Consider the following 20,701-nt stretch of genomic DNA (forward strand, 5'->3'; position numbering starts at 1 on the left):
TTTTTCTAATCTTTTTTTTTTAAGTCCTCTTAATGGACTTGAACCTGCAATCATCTGATCACATATACTATATGCAACATGAATCAAGTGACAGGTTCCCTTTATATACTAGTAGTTTGATATAGTAAAAATAGCAAAACCAGACACTGTATGTCAGGCAGTAGCAGACTGATTGAGTGAATTGCAGCATATAGAGTGACTACAGACTTTCATTATAAACCTGGACAACCCCTTTAAAGAGTATTTATTCTCTTCTACTCATACACTAATCTTTAGTCAGACTCCATCTATTCTGTGTACTATGTCTTTCTGACTGAGCTCTGAGGTTCTTTCACATGCCTCACAAAATGGCAGCAGTATTTCCTGCTTGGGCTTTTATAGTTACTACAAGTTATTTGTGACCTCAGACCTACAGCTGTGCTACAGGGTGGCTTAGATGCAAGGCATTAAGGTGCAGTCTTTTGGGCAGTGTCAAAGGTCACACGATCCTTTTCTGTATTATTATTTTTTAATAATTCTTAACTTAAAGCACAAATAGGATTACAATAAGAACTTGTGCTGTTTTCAGAATATACACAAAAAAAGCAAAGAACAAAAAGAAACGGAAAGGTAAGGGTACAAAGCCAAATCGGAGGGTATTTATGTACAAATGACTCGCCCCCTGGGCCGTGGGGTACCCGGAACCGGGCCTTCTTGTGTACAGTGCTGATGGGGGTAGTAGTGGCAACTCGATCCCATGGCTCAGGGTGGTCAGACCAAATGGCGGCAGTCTATTTTTAGAGCTATGAAATGTCCGACTACGCCACCCGTGGATTGCGGTCAGGGATGACCGCCACTGCAAGGCAGACCGCTGAGGCTGGTGTTGGAGTGCAGCAGAGGGATAGGACAACTCCCCACGGGAAGAGTATAGCCTCAGGGCAGTGTAAGTGGATGCTGGAGGTGATGGTGCAGGCGCAGCATAAATAACACAGAGTCCAATGATGCAGTCCAGGGTTTTTACTCACAGTTGTTATCCATGTCACTTCTGTCAGCAATGACTGCCCAAGCCGTGCTGCGTCCACCAGGTGAGGGGATCGGTCAACCCCCAAGCAATTCAGGAGTATGACACAGGACCCCCTTCTGTCCTTTCTCTGGCCTCTCGTGCCCCACCAGTGACCAAACTTCTGTCCAGCTGCAGCGGATCTTTGCGGGCAAACGTTGGCCCCTGTTTCCCGCTATCCTATATGGTGCCTTCCTAGCAGGTTTGGCGGGGGGTCACACCAATAGATGATCACGACCTCCGGTTTTTGGCTGAGGGATAATTTACCTCCACCAACTTGGGAATCCGGTACCCTTCCACGACCTGACCCTTCACCCGATATAACGCGGGTTTGCAACGGTTGCTGTCCGTTCTGCTCTCTCTTAGGGTCCCTTCTGCCTCCTTGTTTCTGGAGCCTTTCTACTCCTCTGTCTCTCCTCTTTCCTTCCTTCTCCTTCTTTTCTTCTCTGGCTCCAGCCTTCTCTCTAGGCCTGCCTCGTGGAGCTGAGCTCAGGCTGAGCCACAGCTCCCTGTCAGCTCTCTCTGGCTGAACTACTTCTCTGACCACTGACTAAAGATGGCTCCCACCTTTATCTGCTTCTCTGTGTGAGCCCAGGTGACCAGCACCCAATGAGCTCCTTCCTATGCTCCAGAAACCGTCCCCTTCTGCTCCTACATCACTGGGTTCTCTCCCCCCTCCCCACTCCAGCCAGGGACATGGTCAGTTGTGCCTGCAATAAATGGGAGCACCGTCGAGCTGTCCCCCGGAAATGGAGTGAGTGTGTGTATGCAGCTACTGAGCCCTGGTCCATACTCCATCCTTACCTGGGAGTGGAATATCACACCTCTGGTTGAGGTGCAATACCCCTGTAGCAACCGAACCCTCGGGGCGCTACATTCCCCCCTGGTAAACCACAGCACATCCTTGGGCTGGAAAAGAGCAAAAACATTTGATTTACAAGACATGCAAAACTTTTTCAAAACCTTTCACATTAGAAAACGGCCGGCATTATTCAACTTCCCTTTATGGGAAACACTTTCTCTTTACTAGACATTATACTACATTTTTAATATTACCCGAACTCTTTTAGCAGCATATATACCAATTCTATATATAAAACTCTTCATATAAAGCATTTTAGTAAATTCTCTTCTTCACTGGCCACTGTGCAACTTGCGACCAGGTGTCCATTTTTCTATTAAGTGCAAAACTTCAGAAAACTTTCAAACATGAGGGACGCTTTGTCCAGAGGTAGACGTTGCTGTATTTTTATAAAACCAATAGGGGGCGCTTTAAGAAGCGCAACTATTTACAGGGATTGGCTGCTCCCAGTCCTCGGCCGGTTGGGAAAGGGGAATGGCTGCACTCAGTCCTCAGCCAGGTGGGGAAGAGAGATGGCTGCTCTCAGTCCTCAGCCAGGTGACTTGGGGGTTAATTTTGAACGGGCAACAGTCCCAACGGGGCAACAAAAACAGTTCCTTGTACACACTTGCTCATCAGTAACGGTATCCTCCTGATACTCCTCCTTCCTCCTCGTACTGATCTTCAGACCCGTCCCGGTCCTCTTGATATTCGGGTTCTGGTTCGAGGTGCTGCTCCTCTCTTATCCTCTGGACATGAAGGGCATACCATCCCTTTAGGCCTCGGTGTCGGGTGTAGGACACCAAGTCTCCTGGAAGCAGATCCCATTCTGGGTGGCCTTCTGGCAGGTGGCTCTCCACATCTCTCCGGGTAACGAACACATCCGTGTCTGTGGTCGAGTCTCGGATGAAACCCCATCCCTGCTCTTGCTGGAACTTGACTACGGTCCCGATGATTCTGGGACCGTGCGCAGCCTGGGGGTCTCGCCGGACGCGCATCTTCTGCTCCGTGCTCCGGGCCTCCAGCTGTTCCTGCCTCTGTCGTCGTGTCCGCCTCTCCCGCTCGAACTGCGCCACCTGGCGGCGACAGAACTCCCGTCTGCGGGCTGCGGCCGCCCGCGTCTCCTGTGAGAACCCCATGAGGTCCTCACCTGTCGGGTCCCATTCATATTGGACCTCCTCCACCGGGAGCTGGGGAACTTCAACAGGCCGTGGGTCTGGCGGGAGGGGAAGCAGAGGAGCTCCGGCCTCCGCGGGCAGGCTTTTCCGGAGATTGGGGTGCACCCATCCCTCCGGTACAGGGACGGGCTCTCCATGTGGACCGGACAGTTGGGCATACAGGTCCGCGCCCAGGGGTGGTGGTTTCGAGACCGGGGGTGCACGCGGTTGGGAGGCGCCTAGGGTGGTCAGGCCTTGCGACCGGGCCTGCAGCGGGCCGATTCCTACCACGTCGGGGGTCAGAGGGCACGATGGGGGGCGTGGTTCAGCGGTGGTCTTCGCCGCTTGCGCCCCAGGTGTTTGCGGCGAGAGCGTGGAAGCTGCAGCAGCTCCCGGGACTTCTGGCTCCACGGCAGGATCCAGGGGTAAGGCTACGGCGTTAGGATCAGGGGCAGGGGCGTCCGCCTTACTTGCCTCCTCTGCAGCGTCATCCTCGGCCTCCGGTTTCCTCTCTCCGTCCTCGGGGGTAGGCGCGCTGCCGGGTGCTGGCAGTGTCTCTGGCTGCCGGGCCGTGACCCGCCAGGCCTTTTCCTCTCTCCACCCGGCGACAACGTCTCTCTGCGCTCGGACAATCCTCCGGTCCAGCTCCTCCGGCGCAGTCTGCAGGAACTCAGGGTCTTCTGCGGGGAGCTGAGCCATAAGCTCCGTGAGGCTGTACGGGGACTCGGCCTGCAGCAGGCCGCTTGCCAGGGTGCTGGAGTTGACACTCCTCTCCATCTCCAGGTGCGGTCTGGCGAGACTGATCCAAACCACACCCTGCCCCTCGGTTTTCTTCTCTTTCCGCCCCTGTTGGGGGTGGTCCTGGGGCAATCTGCTGACAGTCACTCTCAGGGGCAGCCCCCCCACCTTGATGGACATCTCTACAGCTGCACTCATGGCTGTTGGGTGTGGGCTCCTTCTTTGGCGCCATTCTGGGACCTGGCCCACGATGGGAGGTGGCTTCCTGTTGTCTTTTGGCGCGTGCATTATGGCGTCCGTTCTTCTGGGGCGGGCGCCATTTTTAATACAGTGAAACAGTCTCTTTTCAGGCACGCAATACCCGTTTGTGGCGGGTTGGTCACAATCCTGCCGACTACGCCAAAGCTGACTCGCCCCCTGGGCCGTGAGGTACCCGGAACCGGGCCTTCTTGTGTACAGTGCTGATGGGGGTAGTAGTGGCAACCCGATCCCATGGCTCAGGGTGGTCAGACCAAATGGCGGCAGTCTATTTTTGGAGCTATGAAATGTCCGACTACGCCACCCGTGGATTGCGGTCAGGGATAACCGCCACTGCAAGGCAGACCGCTGAGGCTGGTGTGGGCGTGCAGCAGAGGGATAGGACAACTCCCCATGGGAAGAGTATAGCCTCAGGGCAGTGTAAGTGGATGCTGGGGGTGATGGTGCAGGTGCAGCATAAATAACACAGAGTCCAATGATGCAGTCCAGGGTTTTTACTCACAGTTGTTATCCATGTCACTTCTGTCAGCAATGACTGCCCAAGCCATGCTGCGTCCACCAGGTGAGGGGCTCGGTCAACCCCCAGGCAATTCAGGAGTATGGCACAGGACCCCCTTCTGTCCTTTCTCTGGCCTCTCGTGCCCCACCAGTGACCAAACTTCTGTCCAGCTGCCGCGGATCTTTGCGGGCAAACGTTGGCCCCCGTTTCCCGCTATCCTATATGGTGCCTTCCTAGCAGGTTTGGCGGGGGGTCGCACCAATAGATGATCACGACCTCCGGTTTTTGGCTGAGGGATAATTTACCTCCACCAACTTGGGAATCCGGTACCCTTCCACGACCTGATCCTTAAACCGATATATCGTGGGTTTGCAACGGTTGCTGTCCGTTCTGCTCTCTCTTAGGGTCCCTTCTGCCTCCTTGTTTCTGGAGCCTTTCTACTCCTCTGTCTCTCCTCTTTCCTTCCTTCTCCTTCTTTTCTTCTCTGGCTCCAGCCTTCTCTCTAGGCCTGCCTCGTGTAGCTGAGCTCAGGCTGAGCCACAGCTCCCTGTCAGCTCTCTCTGGCTGAACTACTTCTCTGACCACTGACTAAAGATGGCTCCCACCTTTTATCTGCTTCTCTGTGTGAGCCCAGGTGACCAGCACCCAATGAGCTCCTTCCTATGCTCCAGAAACCGTCCCCTTCTGCTCCTACATCACTGGGTTCTCTCCCCCCTCCAGCCAGGGACATGGTCAGTTGTGCCTGCAATAAATGGGAGCACCGTTGAGCTGTCCCCCGGAAATGGGGTGAGTGTGTGTATGCAGCTACTGAGCCCTGGTCCATACTCCATCCTTACCAGGGAGTGGAATATCACACCTCTGGTTGAGGTGCAATACCCCTGTAGCAACCGAACCCTCGGGGCTCTACACAAACAAGGAAAGAAAATCTTGATACATGACCAGTACATATAGAAATAGTGAATACATCTATTAGTGGGTGAGGAATGATGGAAAGGCTGATTTGGGGGAGGGGAACAGAATAGAAAGAGATTGAATATGGATGAATAGTATTCTTAAAGTGGCAGATGAGCAGAAGAAGAGCAGGGCTGAAGAGAGTTAGGAGACTTGTTTATTGATTCTTTGGGGCCAAAATTAGAGATCCAGGGGGACCAGAGTTTGTGGGTGTGTAGACGTTTCCCAACTAGACAATTCTTCCAGTCAGAAGATCATTTGTATCTTGGTGTCACGCCAGGTGTGAGTGCAACACAGAGAATCACGCCAGGTGTGAGTGCAACACAGAGGGGAAAGGGAAAGGGAGCCCAGACACTAGGGAAAGGGGGAAGAGGTGACCTCCTAATCTGGACTAGCGTCACTCTGTCTCCCCCTAACGTCCCTATACAGCCTCCGCAGCTGTCGCCGATCATGTGCCTTGCCCTACTATCCCTGGTGCAAGGCTATAGCTGGGGGTGGAAGGAGATGAGAACTAGTCATTCTCCGCTAGCACTCTAAAGACAAAAGGGGAAGACAACACAGAGGAACAACAACTCAGCTGTAGATGAAACTCCAACAGGGCACACGTCCTCAAGACTCCAGAGAGGACGTGATGCTGCTTCAGCCAAGTTCCAAATAGAAATGAGTATAACCGGCGACGCCCACCTAGACACGCCCGGTATATATACACCCAGACTAAAGGGAGGTAGTCGCTGGGTCCTAAACACAGCCTCCTATCTAGGCAGCTGTCTGCATTGCCAAACGTGGAGATCTCCTGCAAACCACTGCAGGGCGACTGTCTGTCACCTCTGACACACCCGTGACACTTGGCTAACCATTCTAGGTGGTTGGGGGAGTGGGTTGTCTCCAATGAATAGGGATTAGATGTTTAGATCATGTTTTTTTAAAAAAGTTTTTGGAAGGGTAAGACAATAGGATTTCTGCAGGCTTCAGATTGCTTGTAATTAAACAAACCTAAGTCACGTAAAGTCTTGTTGATGTCTGCCCAAAATCGTTGTATATTAGGACAGAACCACAATATGTGAGATAAATTTCCTTTTTGAGTTCCACATCTCCATCACAAGTTAGAGTCAGAGAGCCCCAGGTGATGTAGGAATTCACGGGGTCCTATACCAGAGGGAGAGTATTTTGTTGTTGTTGAGTTTTCCAGCAGGAGAATACACCTAGAGAAGCCATGCGAGTTAGAAAGAATGCTCTTTATTTCAGAATTGTTTATGTTAATATTTAGTTCCTTTTCCCAGGAGGTCAAGTAAGTTGGCTTATATGGCAATGTGGGGGGAATTAAGTGATTGCATATTTTTGAGATCATCTTAGGGAAGGGGAAGGGAACTTTTTAGAGTATGTCCAAGCAGTAACACTTTCGTATGATGGGGAATTTGAGTTTAAATTGTTTAAGGATATAAGTGATGTGGATTTGTTGCATGAAATTAATAGGGTGTTTCGTGGCATCCGTCGGCAAAAGTTTTCCACAGGAACTTTATTATTAATACCACAGATTGTATATGTCCATATAATAGGAGTCTAAGAAATATAGAATGATGCAAATGGGGGCTAGGGCTGAGGGAGTGCTTGAGGGGAATAAGATCTTACTTTTCAGGGTCGTAGAGGTAACATCATCTAGTTTGACATCTATTGGAGGAGGTTTGTGGGTCCAGATATATTGATGTGAGTGTTTACCCAATAGCAGAAGTTCGAAGTCTAGTTTTTTGGCATCTTTCAGAGATCTTTTCTGTATTATTCTATCGGTATAAATTCCGTGTTCACTGCATTGTAAGAGTTGTAAGAGGGAAACCACATAATGTATGTCTGTTATACTGTTTTGTACTTGTTATTTAAAAGTGAAGTAAAAACGGTAATTGTCAGTGTAATCGGTGTAATTGTTTTTCACCGTTATTTTTTTAGTTAATATTATGAGAAAATAACAGCTTTTTTTTACTTTATCCTATAATGTGTTGCTATATAAAGAGTAGTGATGAGCGAGCACTAAAATGCTCGGGTGCTCGATGCTCGGGTCGACCACATTGGAATACTCAGGTGCTCGACCCGAGCAATGTGCCCAATGTAAGTCTATGGGAAACTCGAGCATTTTTCAGGCGGCTTCCCCCGGCGGTCCGCAGAGGGCCTAAAAATTGCCCAAATTGATGGAACAGCGCTCAAATGACATGGGAACAGCATGGGGAAGACCCCTGGAAGCATCTCTGTCTCCCAGGTCACTGCTGTCAACAATGTTGTCAGAGGTATTGCGCCACTTTTACGGATTTACAATAAAACATACAAAAACTAAACCAAAATGGATTTTCCTGGGAAATATGTTAAGGAATATCCTTTCCAGGGTAATGACTTCTATATAAAGCAAAATAAATAATCAAAAACGAAAATGCTCCTCCACACCTTGGGCTATGTTCACACGTAGCGTTTTTGATGTGTTTTTTCACTTTACATTGCTTTCAACCGTGACAAATGCATTCACCAGGAAATGTCATTTTAACATTTTACAACCATATCTGACCATGTGGTGTGTGAGATATCATCAGACACATCGTGATTAATTTATGAAGGAGGGACTCTGAAAGTCACAAAGCCTATTTTTATAGGGCCATCAGGCGGCCTTTACTATTCTTAAAGGGCCAGCAGTCAGCCCTCACTATTCTTAGAGAGCCATCAGCCGGCTATGTTTTATTGTTCCCATTACTAAAGAGTGGGTCTCCTATACTGTTATTGCGTATGCAGTGAGTGGAAGGGCTGCCCAAAATTTGGACAAACCCCAATACCACTTTGAAAATTTGGATGCACCCCAATACCCCTTTGAAGAGACTTAGAGGAGGGCCTCCTGAAAACAATGTCCCCATTATTAGGAAGTAGGTCTCCCATTGTGTTTGCCTATGCAGTGAATGCAAGAGTTGCCAAAAATTTGGAGGCACTCCAATGCCCCTTGGAAGAGACGTGGAGGTCAGAGGGCCTCCTGAAAACAATGTTCCCATTATTAGGACATGGGTCTCCCATTGTGTTTGCCTATGCAGTGAATACAAGGGTTGCCAAAAATTTGGAGGCACTCCAATGCCCCTTGGAAGAGAATTAGAGGAGGGCCTCCTGAAAATAAATGTTCCCATTATTAGGAAGTGGATCTCTCATTGTGTTTGCCTATGCAGTGAATGCAAGGGCTGCCAAAAATTTGGAGGCACTCCAATGCCCCTTGGAAGAGATGTGGAGGAGGGCCTCATAAAAAATGTTCCCATTAGAAAGTAGCGGGCCTCCTATACTTGTAATGCCCATGCACTAAGTGTATGGGCTGACAAACATTTACCCCTGGGGGGTATACATGAACATACTGTATAAAAAAAAATTTTACCGGCATCATAAACACCCTTTAAAAAATTATGTGGGTGTTGCATCATGGACCACGTTCACCCTGGTGATTTGGTGGTGGAGGATGAGGATGAGGAGAAGGAGGAGAACAAGAGCAAATAGCCAAAATCAGGAAGCGTGTACCCATGTGTGGGTGTGAGGAGGTGCATGTGAATACACCTCCCAAAAAAAGACACTGGATTTGAGTTTATGTTACGCTGCTATCATTCGGTGGTGTTGAGAAGTCTGGCCCAATCCAGCCCTTGTTCATTTTTATAAGAGTCAGTCTGTTACCATTTTTAGTTGACAGGCGGATGCACTTATCAGTTATAATTCCACCAGTGGCACTAAAAACCCGCTCTGATAAAACGCTCGCAGCAGGGCAGGCCAGGACCTCCAAGGCGTAGAGAGCCAGTTCATTCCACGTATCCAATAATTATAAGGCACAGAGGAATCACGGAGGACGTTGGAACGGTCGGCAAGGTACTCCCTCAGCATCTTCCCAAACTTTGTACTCCTTGTGAGAGTACCCCGCGCCTCAGGGCCTGTGCGATGGGAGGGGCTGAGAAAATTCTCCCAGAACTTTGACAGTGTTCCCCTGCCTCTGCTGGATTGAAGTTGTGTCTCTCTCACCTGTACTCCTTGCTTGTCCAATGAACTGTGACCTCTGCCGCCAGCATTTTCAGATGGGAATTTTTTTAATAGTTCCGCAACATGGGCCTTCTGGTACAGCCCCATTTTTGTAGACCTGTTCGCCTCAGGAATAAGAGATATAAAGTTCTCCTTGTAGCGTGGGTCTAGAAGTGTCACCAACCAGTAATGACTGTCACCCAAAATTTTGAGAACGCGAGGGTCATGGGAAAGGCAGCGTAACATAAACTCAGCCATGCGTGCCAGACTGCTAACAGGCAAGACTTCCGTGTCCTCACCAAGAGGATGACTGACCATGCTCTCCTCCTCCTCCTCCTCCTCCTCCTCCTCTCTGTCCTCTGGCCATCCACGCTGAACAGACGGTATGACAGATGTGCAGGTAGTACCGACTATAGCGCATGAAACTAGCTCCTGTTCTTACTCCTCCTCCTCCTCATTGTCACCCAATCCATGTTGGGATGAGACTAGGCTGGGCTGTGTGTAATCACCCTGTATGGTTCCTTGCTCTATCTCATCGTGCTCCGCCTGCAATGCATCCTCTTTGATTGTGAGCAGAGAGCATTTCAGAAGACAGAGGAGCGGGATGATGACGCTAATTATGGCGTCATCGCCACTCACCATCTTGGTGGAGTCCTCAAAGTTTTGGAGGATGGTACATATGTCTGACATCCATGTCCACTCCTGAGGTCTTTTCTGTGGAGTCTGAACTGAATATCGATGGCCTTGTTGATGCTGGTACTCAACAACTGCCCTCTTCTGCTCACAAATCCTTCACAACATCTGCAGTGTAGAGTTCCAACGCGTGAGGACATCACACACCAGTCTGTGAGCCGGAAGCTGCAAACACAAGGCAAGGGCGGCAGAAGCTGTAGGTGACTTTCTAAAATGGGCACACAGGCGGCTTACTTTAACAAGTAGATCTGGCAGCTCCGGGTAGGATTTGAGAAATCGCTGAACCACGAGGTTAAGCACATGGGCCAGGCATGGTACGTGTGTGAGCTCGCCTCGCCTCAGAGCCGCCACCAGGTTCGGGCCATTGTCACACACAACCATGCCTGGCTGTAGGTTCAGCGGTGTGAGCCACAGATCTGCCTGCTCTTTCAGAGCTGTTCACAACTCTTCAGCATTGTGTGGTTTGTCACCTAAGCATATTAGCTTCAGCACAGCCTGTTGCCGCTTGGGCGAGGCAGTGCTGCAGTGCTTCCAGCTTGTGACTGATGTGGTCATTTCAGAGATGGAGGCTGAAGAGGAGGAGGCTGAGGAGGATGAGGTGCAGAAGCTGTAGACCATGGGGGCAACCCTGATTGACCTAGGGCCCGCAATCCTTGGCGTTGGGAGGACGCGTTCCGTCCCAAGGTCCGACTGGGTCCCGGCTTCCACTATGTTAACCCAGTGTGCCATCAGCGAGATGTACCGTCCCTGCCCACAAGCACTTGTCCACGTGTCCGTGGTTAGGTGGACTTTCCCGGGAAACTGCATTGTTGAGGGCACGGCCAATGTTTTGGGACATGTGCTTGTGTAATGCGGGGACGGCACACCGGGAGAAATAGTGGCGGCTGGGGACCGAGTACCGAGGGACGGCCATCGCCATCAGGTTGCGGAATGCTTCCGTCTCCACGAGCCTAAAAGGCAACATTTCAAGCGCAAGCAGTCGTGAAATGTGAGAATTTAGTAGTGTGGCCTGTGGGGCATTGGCTGCGTATTTGCGCTTGCGTTCCAAGGACTGGGTTATGGACAACTGAATGCTGCACTGGTACAAGGACGTGCTTCCTGATGCTGCTACTTGAGAGTGTGCAACGACAGATGCAGGGCAGGAGGCTTCTTCGCATGCACCATGGACAGGGAATTGGCTTGCATGTACAACAGCGGAAGAAGCAAAGTTGCCACCCACAGACACTGTTACTGGACCCTGGGGTTCGGCCCACAAAGTCGGGTGCTTTGCTGCCATGTGCCTGATCATGCTGGTGGTGGTCAGGCTGGTCGTTTTGCCACCCTTGCTGATGCTGGCCTGGCAGGTGGTGCAAATGGCCTTTTTGGGGTTCTCGGCAGAGTCTTTACAAAACAACCAGACTCGGGAAAACCTAACAGTTGCACTGGCAACTTCCTTCGTGTTGGTGTTACGGGGAATGGTTGCCTGCCTTCTGTCTGCGGTTACCACATTGCTTCTTCCTGCCTGTTGGGGTGCTCTGCCTCCCTCACCCTGTGTGCTGCTGTCCTTGCTTTGCATGTCCTCCTGCCAGGTTGGGTCAGTTACTATATCATCCACCACCTCGTCTTCCACTTCTGCACCCTGGTCCTCCTCCTGACTTTCTGGCAATTGTGTCTCATCATCGTCCACCTCTTGTGACACTTTCCAACCGTCGCCTTCGTGTGACCGTGGCTGCTCAAATATTATGGCTACATGCGATCTCCTATTGCCCCCTTCAAGTGGACCGGGCGAGAGGCCTGAATCTATAAATGGAAAAGTGAACAGCTCTTCAGAGTGTCCAAGTGTGTGATCATTTTTCTCCGGGCACTCGGCACGGTGGGAGGAAGGAGGATCAGGGTGAGGAATATACGGTCCAGACTCACGGCTACTGAGACTTGACCGTGTGTAAGACAGGGTGGTGGTGGTGGGGGTGGCTAAGTGACTGGAAGCATTATCTGCTATCCAACCAACAACCTTTAGACACTGCTCTGGGTTCAATAGTGGTGTGCTGCGGTCCCCTAGGAATTGGGACAGGAAGGTCGGGCGAGGGTGTTTGTTGTGGCACAATTTCAGCTTGGCCTCGGCCTCTGCATGTACTATCACCATCACATCCAGTTCCCCTTCCCTTGCCACGCGCCTTGTCCCTTTTAAATGGAGGACAATATCTTCCACGCTCACTACAAATGGCTGAATTTGGAGCGAAGTTATATGTAATTCGTGTGATGGAGAAACCACAGTTTTAAATACCTGGCCTGTAGGTAACTATTTTAAACAGCAAACCGGTGGCAAAAACTTCGCTGACACAGTGAAAAAAAATTTGAATGGAGGCCAAAAATGGCAGTATTTTCAGCGCAATTATATGTGAATGTGATCCGTGTGACGGATAAACCACAGTTTTAAATAGTTGGATTTACAGCGCTGTAATATGGAAAGCATCTGGCTGTATTCTGCAGTGCCAACATGCAAATGGCGCAGAAAAAAGGTGTTCTCTGGATTGCTTTTTAAGCAAATAATGAGGATTAAGATCCAAAAAAAAATATTCCTGGCCCCTGAGACCTGGGCCTTTGTCTAGAAATATCTAACAGCAGCAGAAGGCAGAACTGGAATGGAGCCTCTTGTGCTATATGCAAGGCAGTCTGCTATATACACTGCCTGCCTGCCTATATACACTGCCTGCCTGATATCTCTGCAAATGGATTAGTCCTCAGAAGGACTGTTTGTTAAGATGGATATGTGTAATGTACTTGTTTTCTCCCTACACTACCTAATACACAACCAAATCTCTCCCTAGCTCAGCAGCAGCTCTCCCTACACTGCCTGATTGCGGAGTACACTGACGAGCACAGCGGCGCCAGGTCTGATATAGACCTGATGACACTGTGCGGCCAGCCAATCACTGTAATGCCACAACCAACATGGCTGTGACATTACAATGAGTGGCAGGCAATCCCTGCGTGTTGATTGGCGCTCTAAAGAGCGCCAAACATGCAGGGAGGGGACCTGAGCATCCGCCCGAGCATCTCGCAAGTACTCGGCGAGCTCCGAGCATCTCGTGTACTGAGATGCTCGGGCGAGTACCGAGTACTTGCGAGTATGCTCGCTCATCACTAATAAAGATGTATCTGTATATACCAGTACAATATACCTATAAAGAAGAATAACATTTACATCTTTAGGCAGAAAAATTCTTTTATACAAAGTAGAACAGGTTCTAAGTTTGAGTTCTGTTAAAGACCAGTTTTCAAAAAACAAATACAGAATTAGGCCACGTTCACACGTTCAGTATTTAGTCAGTATTTTACATCAGTATTTGTAAGCCAAAACTAGGAGTGGAACAATCAGAGGAAAAGTATAATAGAAACACGTCACCACTTCTGTATTTATCACCCACTCCTGGTTTTGACTTACAAATACTGATGCAAAATACTGACCAAATACTGAAGTTGTGAACGTGGCCTTAATAAAAAAAGAATAAAGGCATCAATTGAGCAAAGTCAGAGTTCCGGGGTTGAGAAAATACACAGAGCACATGTACTCAGATTGCTATGGTGTTAAGTGTCTTTATAACACGTCTTTAATATTTCAAAGAGCATTCTAGGGAGAATACAATGATATTACATGTTACCTAATGCAGATCTATGAATGTGGGGGCACAACACAGGGGATCTTTTTTTGTGTTCTCTGAATCTGTAGGTCCTGCTCCTGGCACAATGCAATGCATCAGATTTGTGGAAAAGTCAATGGTACAATAGAGGAAGATTCCTAGGTTCTACGTGAAATCCAAGTCTTCTTGTTACACAGCTCAACAACAGAATGTAGTAATTATTTGTGAAGATTAGTGATGGCAGACATGCACCATCTGCCTGTACGTGTGAAGGAGGGATCTCCAGAGAATATTCAGGAACACGAACTTAGTGCTGGTTTAAGATGAAGTCTACACAAGGCCTCGTGGGGTTTCCGACAACTACCATTAAGATCGGTCTACTCAACATAGACATATCACCAGGGATCAAATGTCAGAATACGAAACACACCCGGGCTCCAGCTGTCATAAATTTCAGTGCCTTGATATTTAGCGATATCAGTGTTATGTAATCAGGATTCGCATTGAATACTTGCTGATGCACAAGTTGCAATGTTGCCAATAGAATCAATTTTTCAGGTGTGGTCCTGCAGGTCCAAAAACTTATAATTGGGGACATTTTAGGTGTTCCTGGTAGTAGGACTTCAAAAAGTTCTGTAACCAGATATCCCAATGCAAACTGAAGACATTATTAAAGGAAACCTGTCACCCGATTCATGCTGCCCAAAGCTGCCTGGATGCTGTGGCATTTTAGAGAAAGTATAGTTTGAAGAACCATCAGGGGACTACAGATAGTGACTTGACTAGTCTGGAGCATCACCGGATAGCTTATCCTCGATCTACTCCAATTCATTGACAGGTCTTTTCATATGTACACACATGGGACAGAGCTGTCAATCAACTTTATTGGGGCAGGTAAAAGCCATTCGGGGGCCTCTGGACTTCTCAGGTCTCTCTTTATGATCCTTGATCAGTTTTACGAACTATGTTTTCTTTACTTTCTTTCTTCACTGCACACTTTCAGAGAAACTCATATCTGGCAATAAACCATTTTTCAGCATTGTGCTGAATCCAATTTTCATCCATTTTTTGGTCCATGTGTCCATTTTTAAACTTCCTGTTTCTTGTAATCAAAAAAGAAATAAAATGCAAGCTCCTCCTACCATTAAACATTAAAAAAACAGGCAGCACTAGAACGACACAAGGAAGGCATCTTTATCGGTAAATCGGATTAAAATTGGACAAATGTTTTTTTTTTTGTGGACACTTTGTCCAAATTATCACATTTCTGTAAACAACTCCATAGACTTTAACAGGTATGTGTTCTATCCATGTAAACCACAGGTAGATCACTACATAAATCACAGGTGTGTGAATAAGGTCTAACACCAGCGGACTTAACCCCTTGCAAGACATATGTGGCACCCCAGGGGTCTGGTTTCCACAGTAATGTAATGTTATGTCTGAGAGCAGGTGGGAGGTCCTTTGGTCAGGGATCTTGTGCATGCCACACCTCCTGCCCAGTCTTGGGAGGGGAAGAACTTCCCCTATATAAACCCGGGGCTGAAGCAGGGTTAGCAGTCAAGGAGAGTAGAGACAAGAAACAGCAGAAGCAATACTACTACGAGTCAGGGGCTGGCAGCTGCAGAGCTCGCCCTGACTGAGAAGCTTTCTTACCGGACCCGGCGTCCGAGGCTGTGGGGACTAACTCTTACCCAGCAGCAGAAGCCGACCGGCAGGGGATTTCAGGTCCTCAGGCCCAGAAGCCCGAAGGCCTGGTCACACGCGTGGGACCAGCACCGCCATCGTGGAGCGGAAGCCATTAGAAGGCCCCGAGTCACCGGCCATACGGGTGAGCACCACACGGTACACTCAGGGACGTGGGCTACTTATATCCGCTTCTAGCAAGGTAGCCAGAAGAGTACAGTCAGTTTGGGAGGCCTACAACTCGGCCTGGCCAGGGGGGATCCCATCTGCTCAAGGACTGACCAGGCCCCGTTCACTAGCAAGTACTCCGGGAGGGTCTATCGTTGTTACCAGTAAAGACCCTGAATTACACCGCACCGTCTCTGAGTGGTTCCTGCTACCCCCATCATCCACATCTGCTGCCCTGAGGCCATACCCCTCCCGTTGGGGGTTATACCATCTACGCTGCACCATCCATCCACCGGCCTCAGCGGACTGTCCTGCAGCGGCAGCTCCATAGCTGCATTCAACGGGTGGCGTAGTCGTCCTGCATCTACCGCTGTTACATCGCCGCTCAGTTTGACTCCCTGGGCACGGACCGGGTCACCGCCACGGGACTACAGCCCTCAAGAGATCCGGCTCCGGGTAAGCTCCCGCGTGCGCAACGCAGCGCGACACAGGCCCAGGGGCGCGTCAACTTTGGCGTAGTCGGCAGGATTTTGTGCCCGCAACCACCGGGTACTGCGTGCCTGAAAAAGAGACTTTTCAAACTTACCTGTGGTGAAGATACCCGCCATCCGGCGCCATCTTCAGCCTTCTTCCCGCCATCCATGGAGTTTTCCCGCCATTGGACGCCATCTTGAGGACGCCGCGCGGGAAGAAGAGGGGCGTGGACTCCGAAAGCGCGCGAGAACTGAAGCCCCGCCTCACGTCCGGACGTTGCGTAAGGTCCTGGAAGGAGCCCAGCAGACGCCGACGTCACAGGAGCGCGACGGAAGGTCCTCAACCCTGACGATCCACTGCGGAGCCGCGGCCTACGGAACAGGATCATCGCAAGGTAGGCCACGGTCCACTAGGGGGGAGGAAGATGTCGGATACGGAGGAGAGCTTCACTGCCTCAACCCCCGCCAGCGCTACCGCTGCTGCAGTTATGCCCTTCACCATGCCCTATATCCCGGGAGCAGCTTGGCTACCCCAGTACTCAGGGGAGTCACATACCCTGCATGACTTTAGAGAAAAGCTGGATAGCCTCTTCCAGGTGTACCCCCTCACAGAAGAGCAAAAAGTGAGCATCCTGGTGGCCCAACTAACCGGGGCAGCCAAAAGGGAAGTAAAATCCTGGCCACCTGGGAGGAAGACTGTCGCAGGGATACTAACCCGGCTGAAGGACACCTTTGATACCCGCACCTCAGCAGAGATTAAGCTTAGATTCTACGGGTGCAAGCAGCGAGCGCATGAGAGTATAAGGGACTATGCACTAAACCTACAAGAGGCCCTGAGGGCCATTAAGCAGACCGACCCTGATGGAGTGGGAAACGAGGACAGGCTGTTGACCGAACAGTTTATAGAGGGACTGTATTGTAATGCCCACCGAACCCAGTTGCGGGCAATGGCCTTACAGGATCCCCATCTGGGCTTTGCACAGTTCAAGGACAGAGCCATCCGGGTGCTCCGAGAACCGGCACCGGGTGGCGTTGTGACCCACAAGCGCCCTGCTATCACTTACCACCAGGAGGCGGCGCCCTTGTCGGCAGGGCCTGTGGGAGCTGATGCGCAGGCTTTGGACAATGACCCGGCTCCAGACCTACACCATCAGGTCCAAGAGCTAGCTAAGAGCGTTGCTGCGCTAACCCGAACTGTGCAGTCTTTACAGGCTTCCACCCCAGGGAAGATCCAGCTGGCATCCGGACCGGAGGACATCCCGTGGCATCGACCAAGGAGGACCCCACCGGCCAGAGGAAGACCCAGTGACCGATACAGCGAGGACGGACGACCCATCTGCCGCCGCTGCAATCAACCTGGACATATGGCAAGGTACTGTTCTTTAAACGGGCACAACCTGGGGTAGAGGGCCAACCCCCAGGAAAAAGATCACCAGGCCCATCGAACTGGCGCGACAGATATGTAGGAGGACGTCCAGTCTTGCCTGTGGTACTGGATGGCATTCCCATGAGTGCCCTACTGGACACCGGGTCACAGGTCACCACCATCCCGTACGTGCTCTTTAAGCAGTACTGGAATGACTCGGATATTACCCGCTACCCTGACGACGACTTGAGTATCATCGCCAGCAATGGCCAGCCCGTGCCACAGATCGGATTTAAAGAGGTGACCATCAAAATCGGTAGAGTCGAACTGGCAGCACAGGGACTGATCATTGTAGATATTGACAAACATGAGAGTCACCCAAAAATAACTCTAGGAACTAATGTAATTGAAAATTGTCTTGCAGAGGTGATTTTCCTTTTACAGCAGGTTGCCAAGAACGCCAGCTCCGGCGAGCAGCGGGTGCTCCAGAAAGAGATCCGGGCACTGATGCGACGGCAACAGGTGGAACTCTCCGGCGGTGAGATTGGTAGCGTAAGAATGTGTGACCCTTTTCCTATTGCCATGCCCCCAAAAAGTGAAATGATGATTTGGTGCCGGGCAGCTATTGGTCTGAGAGGTAGAGATTACCAGGCAATGGTAGAACCAGTTTACTCGGACAGTAGGCCCACCATTTTGACAGCACGGGGGGTGGTTGATGTACGCCATGGGAGGGTGCCCGTTCGCATAATAAATATCGGGGAGAGGGAAGTGTACCTGCCCCGGTATGCCACGCTAGCCAAATTATATACCATTAACCAAAATTCTATACAATCTGTGGAACCCTTGCCTCCATCTCACCCGGAGGAAGGTAACGGCTCTAAGAAAAACATGGAGGACTGGTGTCAGCAACTACATCTGGGTACTGACTCCACTCCCGCACACCAGAAACAAGGAGTCTATCGGGTGGTTCAGGAGTACGAGAGAGTGTTCAGTAAACACCCGTTAGACTTCGGGCGAGTGAAGGGGGTAGAACACCACATCCCCACGGGAGACCATCCTCCTATAAAAGAGAGGTATCGACCCGTACCCCCTGCCCACTACCAACACGCCAAGGGGATGCTTAGAGACATGAAGGAGGCTGGGGTGATCAGGGATAGCTGTAGCCCCTGGGCAGCTCCACTAGTCTTAGTCCGAAAGAAAGACAACACCATGAGGATGTGTGTAGATTACCGGAAAATCAATCGTATCACACACAAGGATGCGTACCCCTTACCAAGGATAGAGGAGTCATTGGCTGCTTTAAGATCTGCTAACTTCTTCTCTACCTTGGATCTCACTAGCGGGTACTGGCAGGTTCCTGTAGCAGAGGCGGACAGGGAGAAGACCGCATTCACCACCCCGATGGGACTTAGCGAGTTCACCTGCATGCCGTTCGGACTCTGCAACGCACCGGGAACCTTCCAACGACTAATGGAGTGTTGTCTGGGCCACAGAAACTTCGAGACGGTCCTGTTGTACCTGGACGATGTCATCGTATATTCCAAGACGTATGAGGACCACCTGAAACACCTGGCGGAAGTGTTCGAAGCTCTGGCAAGTTACGGCCTAAAGGTGAAACCCTCCAAGTGTCACCTCCTGAAACCAAAGGTGCAGTACCTGGGACACGTGGTGAGCACTGACGGAGTGGCTCCCGACCCTGATAAGATCACCGCAATTAAGGAATGGCCAAGCCCCTCCAGCGTAAAAGAAGTGCGGCAGTTCCTCGGGTTGGTAGGCTACTACCGAAGGTTTATTCCCGGTTTCACCAAAAAGGCAGCACCTATGCAGGACCTCCTGATAGGCCAGTCCCGGAAGGCCAAGAACCAGAAGCCGCCCTTCAAATGGGAGGAGCTGGAAGAAGAGTCCTTCCGCCAGCTGAAGATGGCCCTCACGGGGGACGAAATCCTGGCGTACCCGGATTATAGCCAGCCCTTTATCCTCTACACCGACGCCAGTAACATCGGGCTAGGAGCCGTACTGTCACAGATCCAGCAGGGGAAGGAACGAGTGATCGCCTACGCCAGCCGAAAACTGCGACCCACCGAAAGGAACCCCGAGAATTACAGCTCATTTAAGCTAGAGTTCCTGGCCGTTGTATGGGCAGTCACCGAGCGCTTTAAGCATTACCTCGCTTCTTCCCGGTTCACCGTGTACACGGATAACAACCCGTTGACACACCTGGACACGGCAAGACTCGGTGCCCTGGAGCAGAGGTGGATGGCCCGTCTGTCCAACTACGAGTTCACAATCAAATACCGGGCAGGACGCTCCAATACCAACGCGGACGCCCTGTCCAGGATGCCCAACCTGCCGGACGGAGGAGAAGATCCGGAGGGACTGGAAGAAGTTGAACTCCCTGCGTTCCACCGTCATGGGACTATCCAGTATTCCCACCGGGTAAGGAGTAAGCAGGCTGCTACGTTGAACCCCTTACCCCACTACAACTGGGCGGAAACGCAAGACAGCGACCCTGCCGTCCGACTGGTGAAGGAGATGCTGACTCGGCCGGAGGCTCGCCTTGATCCAGACGCTCCGGAGGAAGCCAAACAACTATGGGCAGAGAAGAGTCGACTGTTCCTTTACAAAGGGAAGTTGTGCCGCAGAATGGTTAACTCCCGGACGCATGAATTACTCTGGCAAGTAGTGGTGCCACGAAGAGACGCAGCCATGGTGATGGAGGCATACCACGACGGAGCTGGACACTTCGGGTGGAAGAAGCTGGAGTTCCTGCTGCGCGAGCGGTTCCACTGGGTAGGCATGAGGGGAACCATCGAGAAGTGGTGCAGAGACTGTGGCCCGTGCAACCTGAGAAGGAAGGACCGTGCCAGCCAGAAGACTCCCCTGCAGTCCATCGTCACCCGGCAACCGTTGGAACTGGTAGCCTTGGATCATGTAAAACTGACCCCAAGCAGAAGTGGCTACGTCTACGCGTTAACCATCGTGGATCATTACTCCCGGTTTCTGGTTGTCGTCCCCGTCAAGGACTTAACGGCTCAAACAGCAGCTAGAGCCTTCCAGCAGCACTTTTGCCGTCCACACGGGTACCCGGACCAAGTGCTGACGGACCAGGGACCTGCCTTTGAAGCGGAGGTCTTCCAGGAATTCTGCAATCTGTATGGCTGCCGGAAGATAAGGACGACACCCTACCATCCGCAAACT

General features: G+C 50.8%; 1 protein-coding gene across 1 annotated transcript in view; it reads right to left on the bottom strand.

Annotated features, from left to right (window-relative positions):
* KCNS3 (potassium voltage-gated channel modifier subfamily S member 3) overlaps positions 1-20,701 on the bottom strand; it is a 221,117-nt gene that overhangs the window by 66,215 nt on the left and 134,201 nt on the right. The window lies entirely within an intron of this gene.

The sequence above is a fragment of the Phyllobates terribilis genome, unplaced genomic scaffold (genome assembly GCF_046119375.1).
Source record: "Phyllobates terribilis strain yellow unplaced genomic scaffold, ASM4611937v1 Scaffold_3__8_contigs__length_932513732, whole genome shotgun sequence".
NCBI classification, from domain to species: domain Eukaryota; kingdom Metazoa; phylum Chordata; class Amphibia; order Anura; family Dendrobatidae; genus Phyllobates; species Phyllobates terribilis.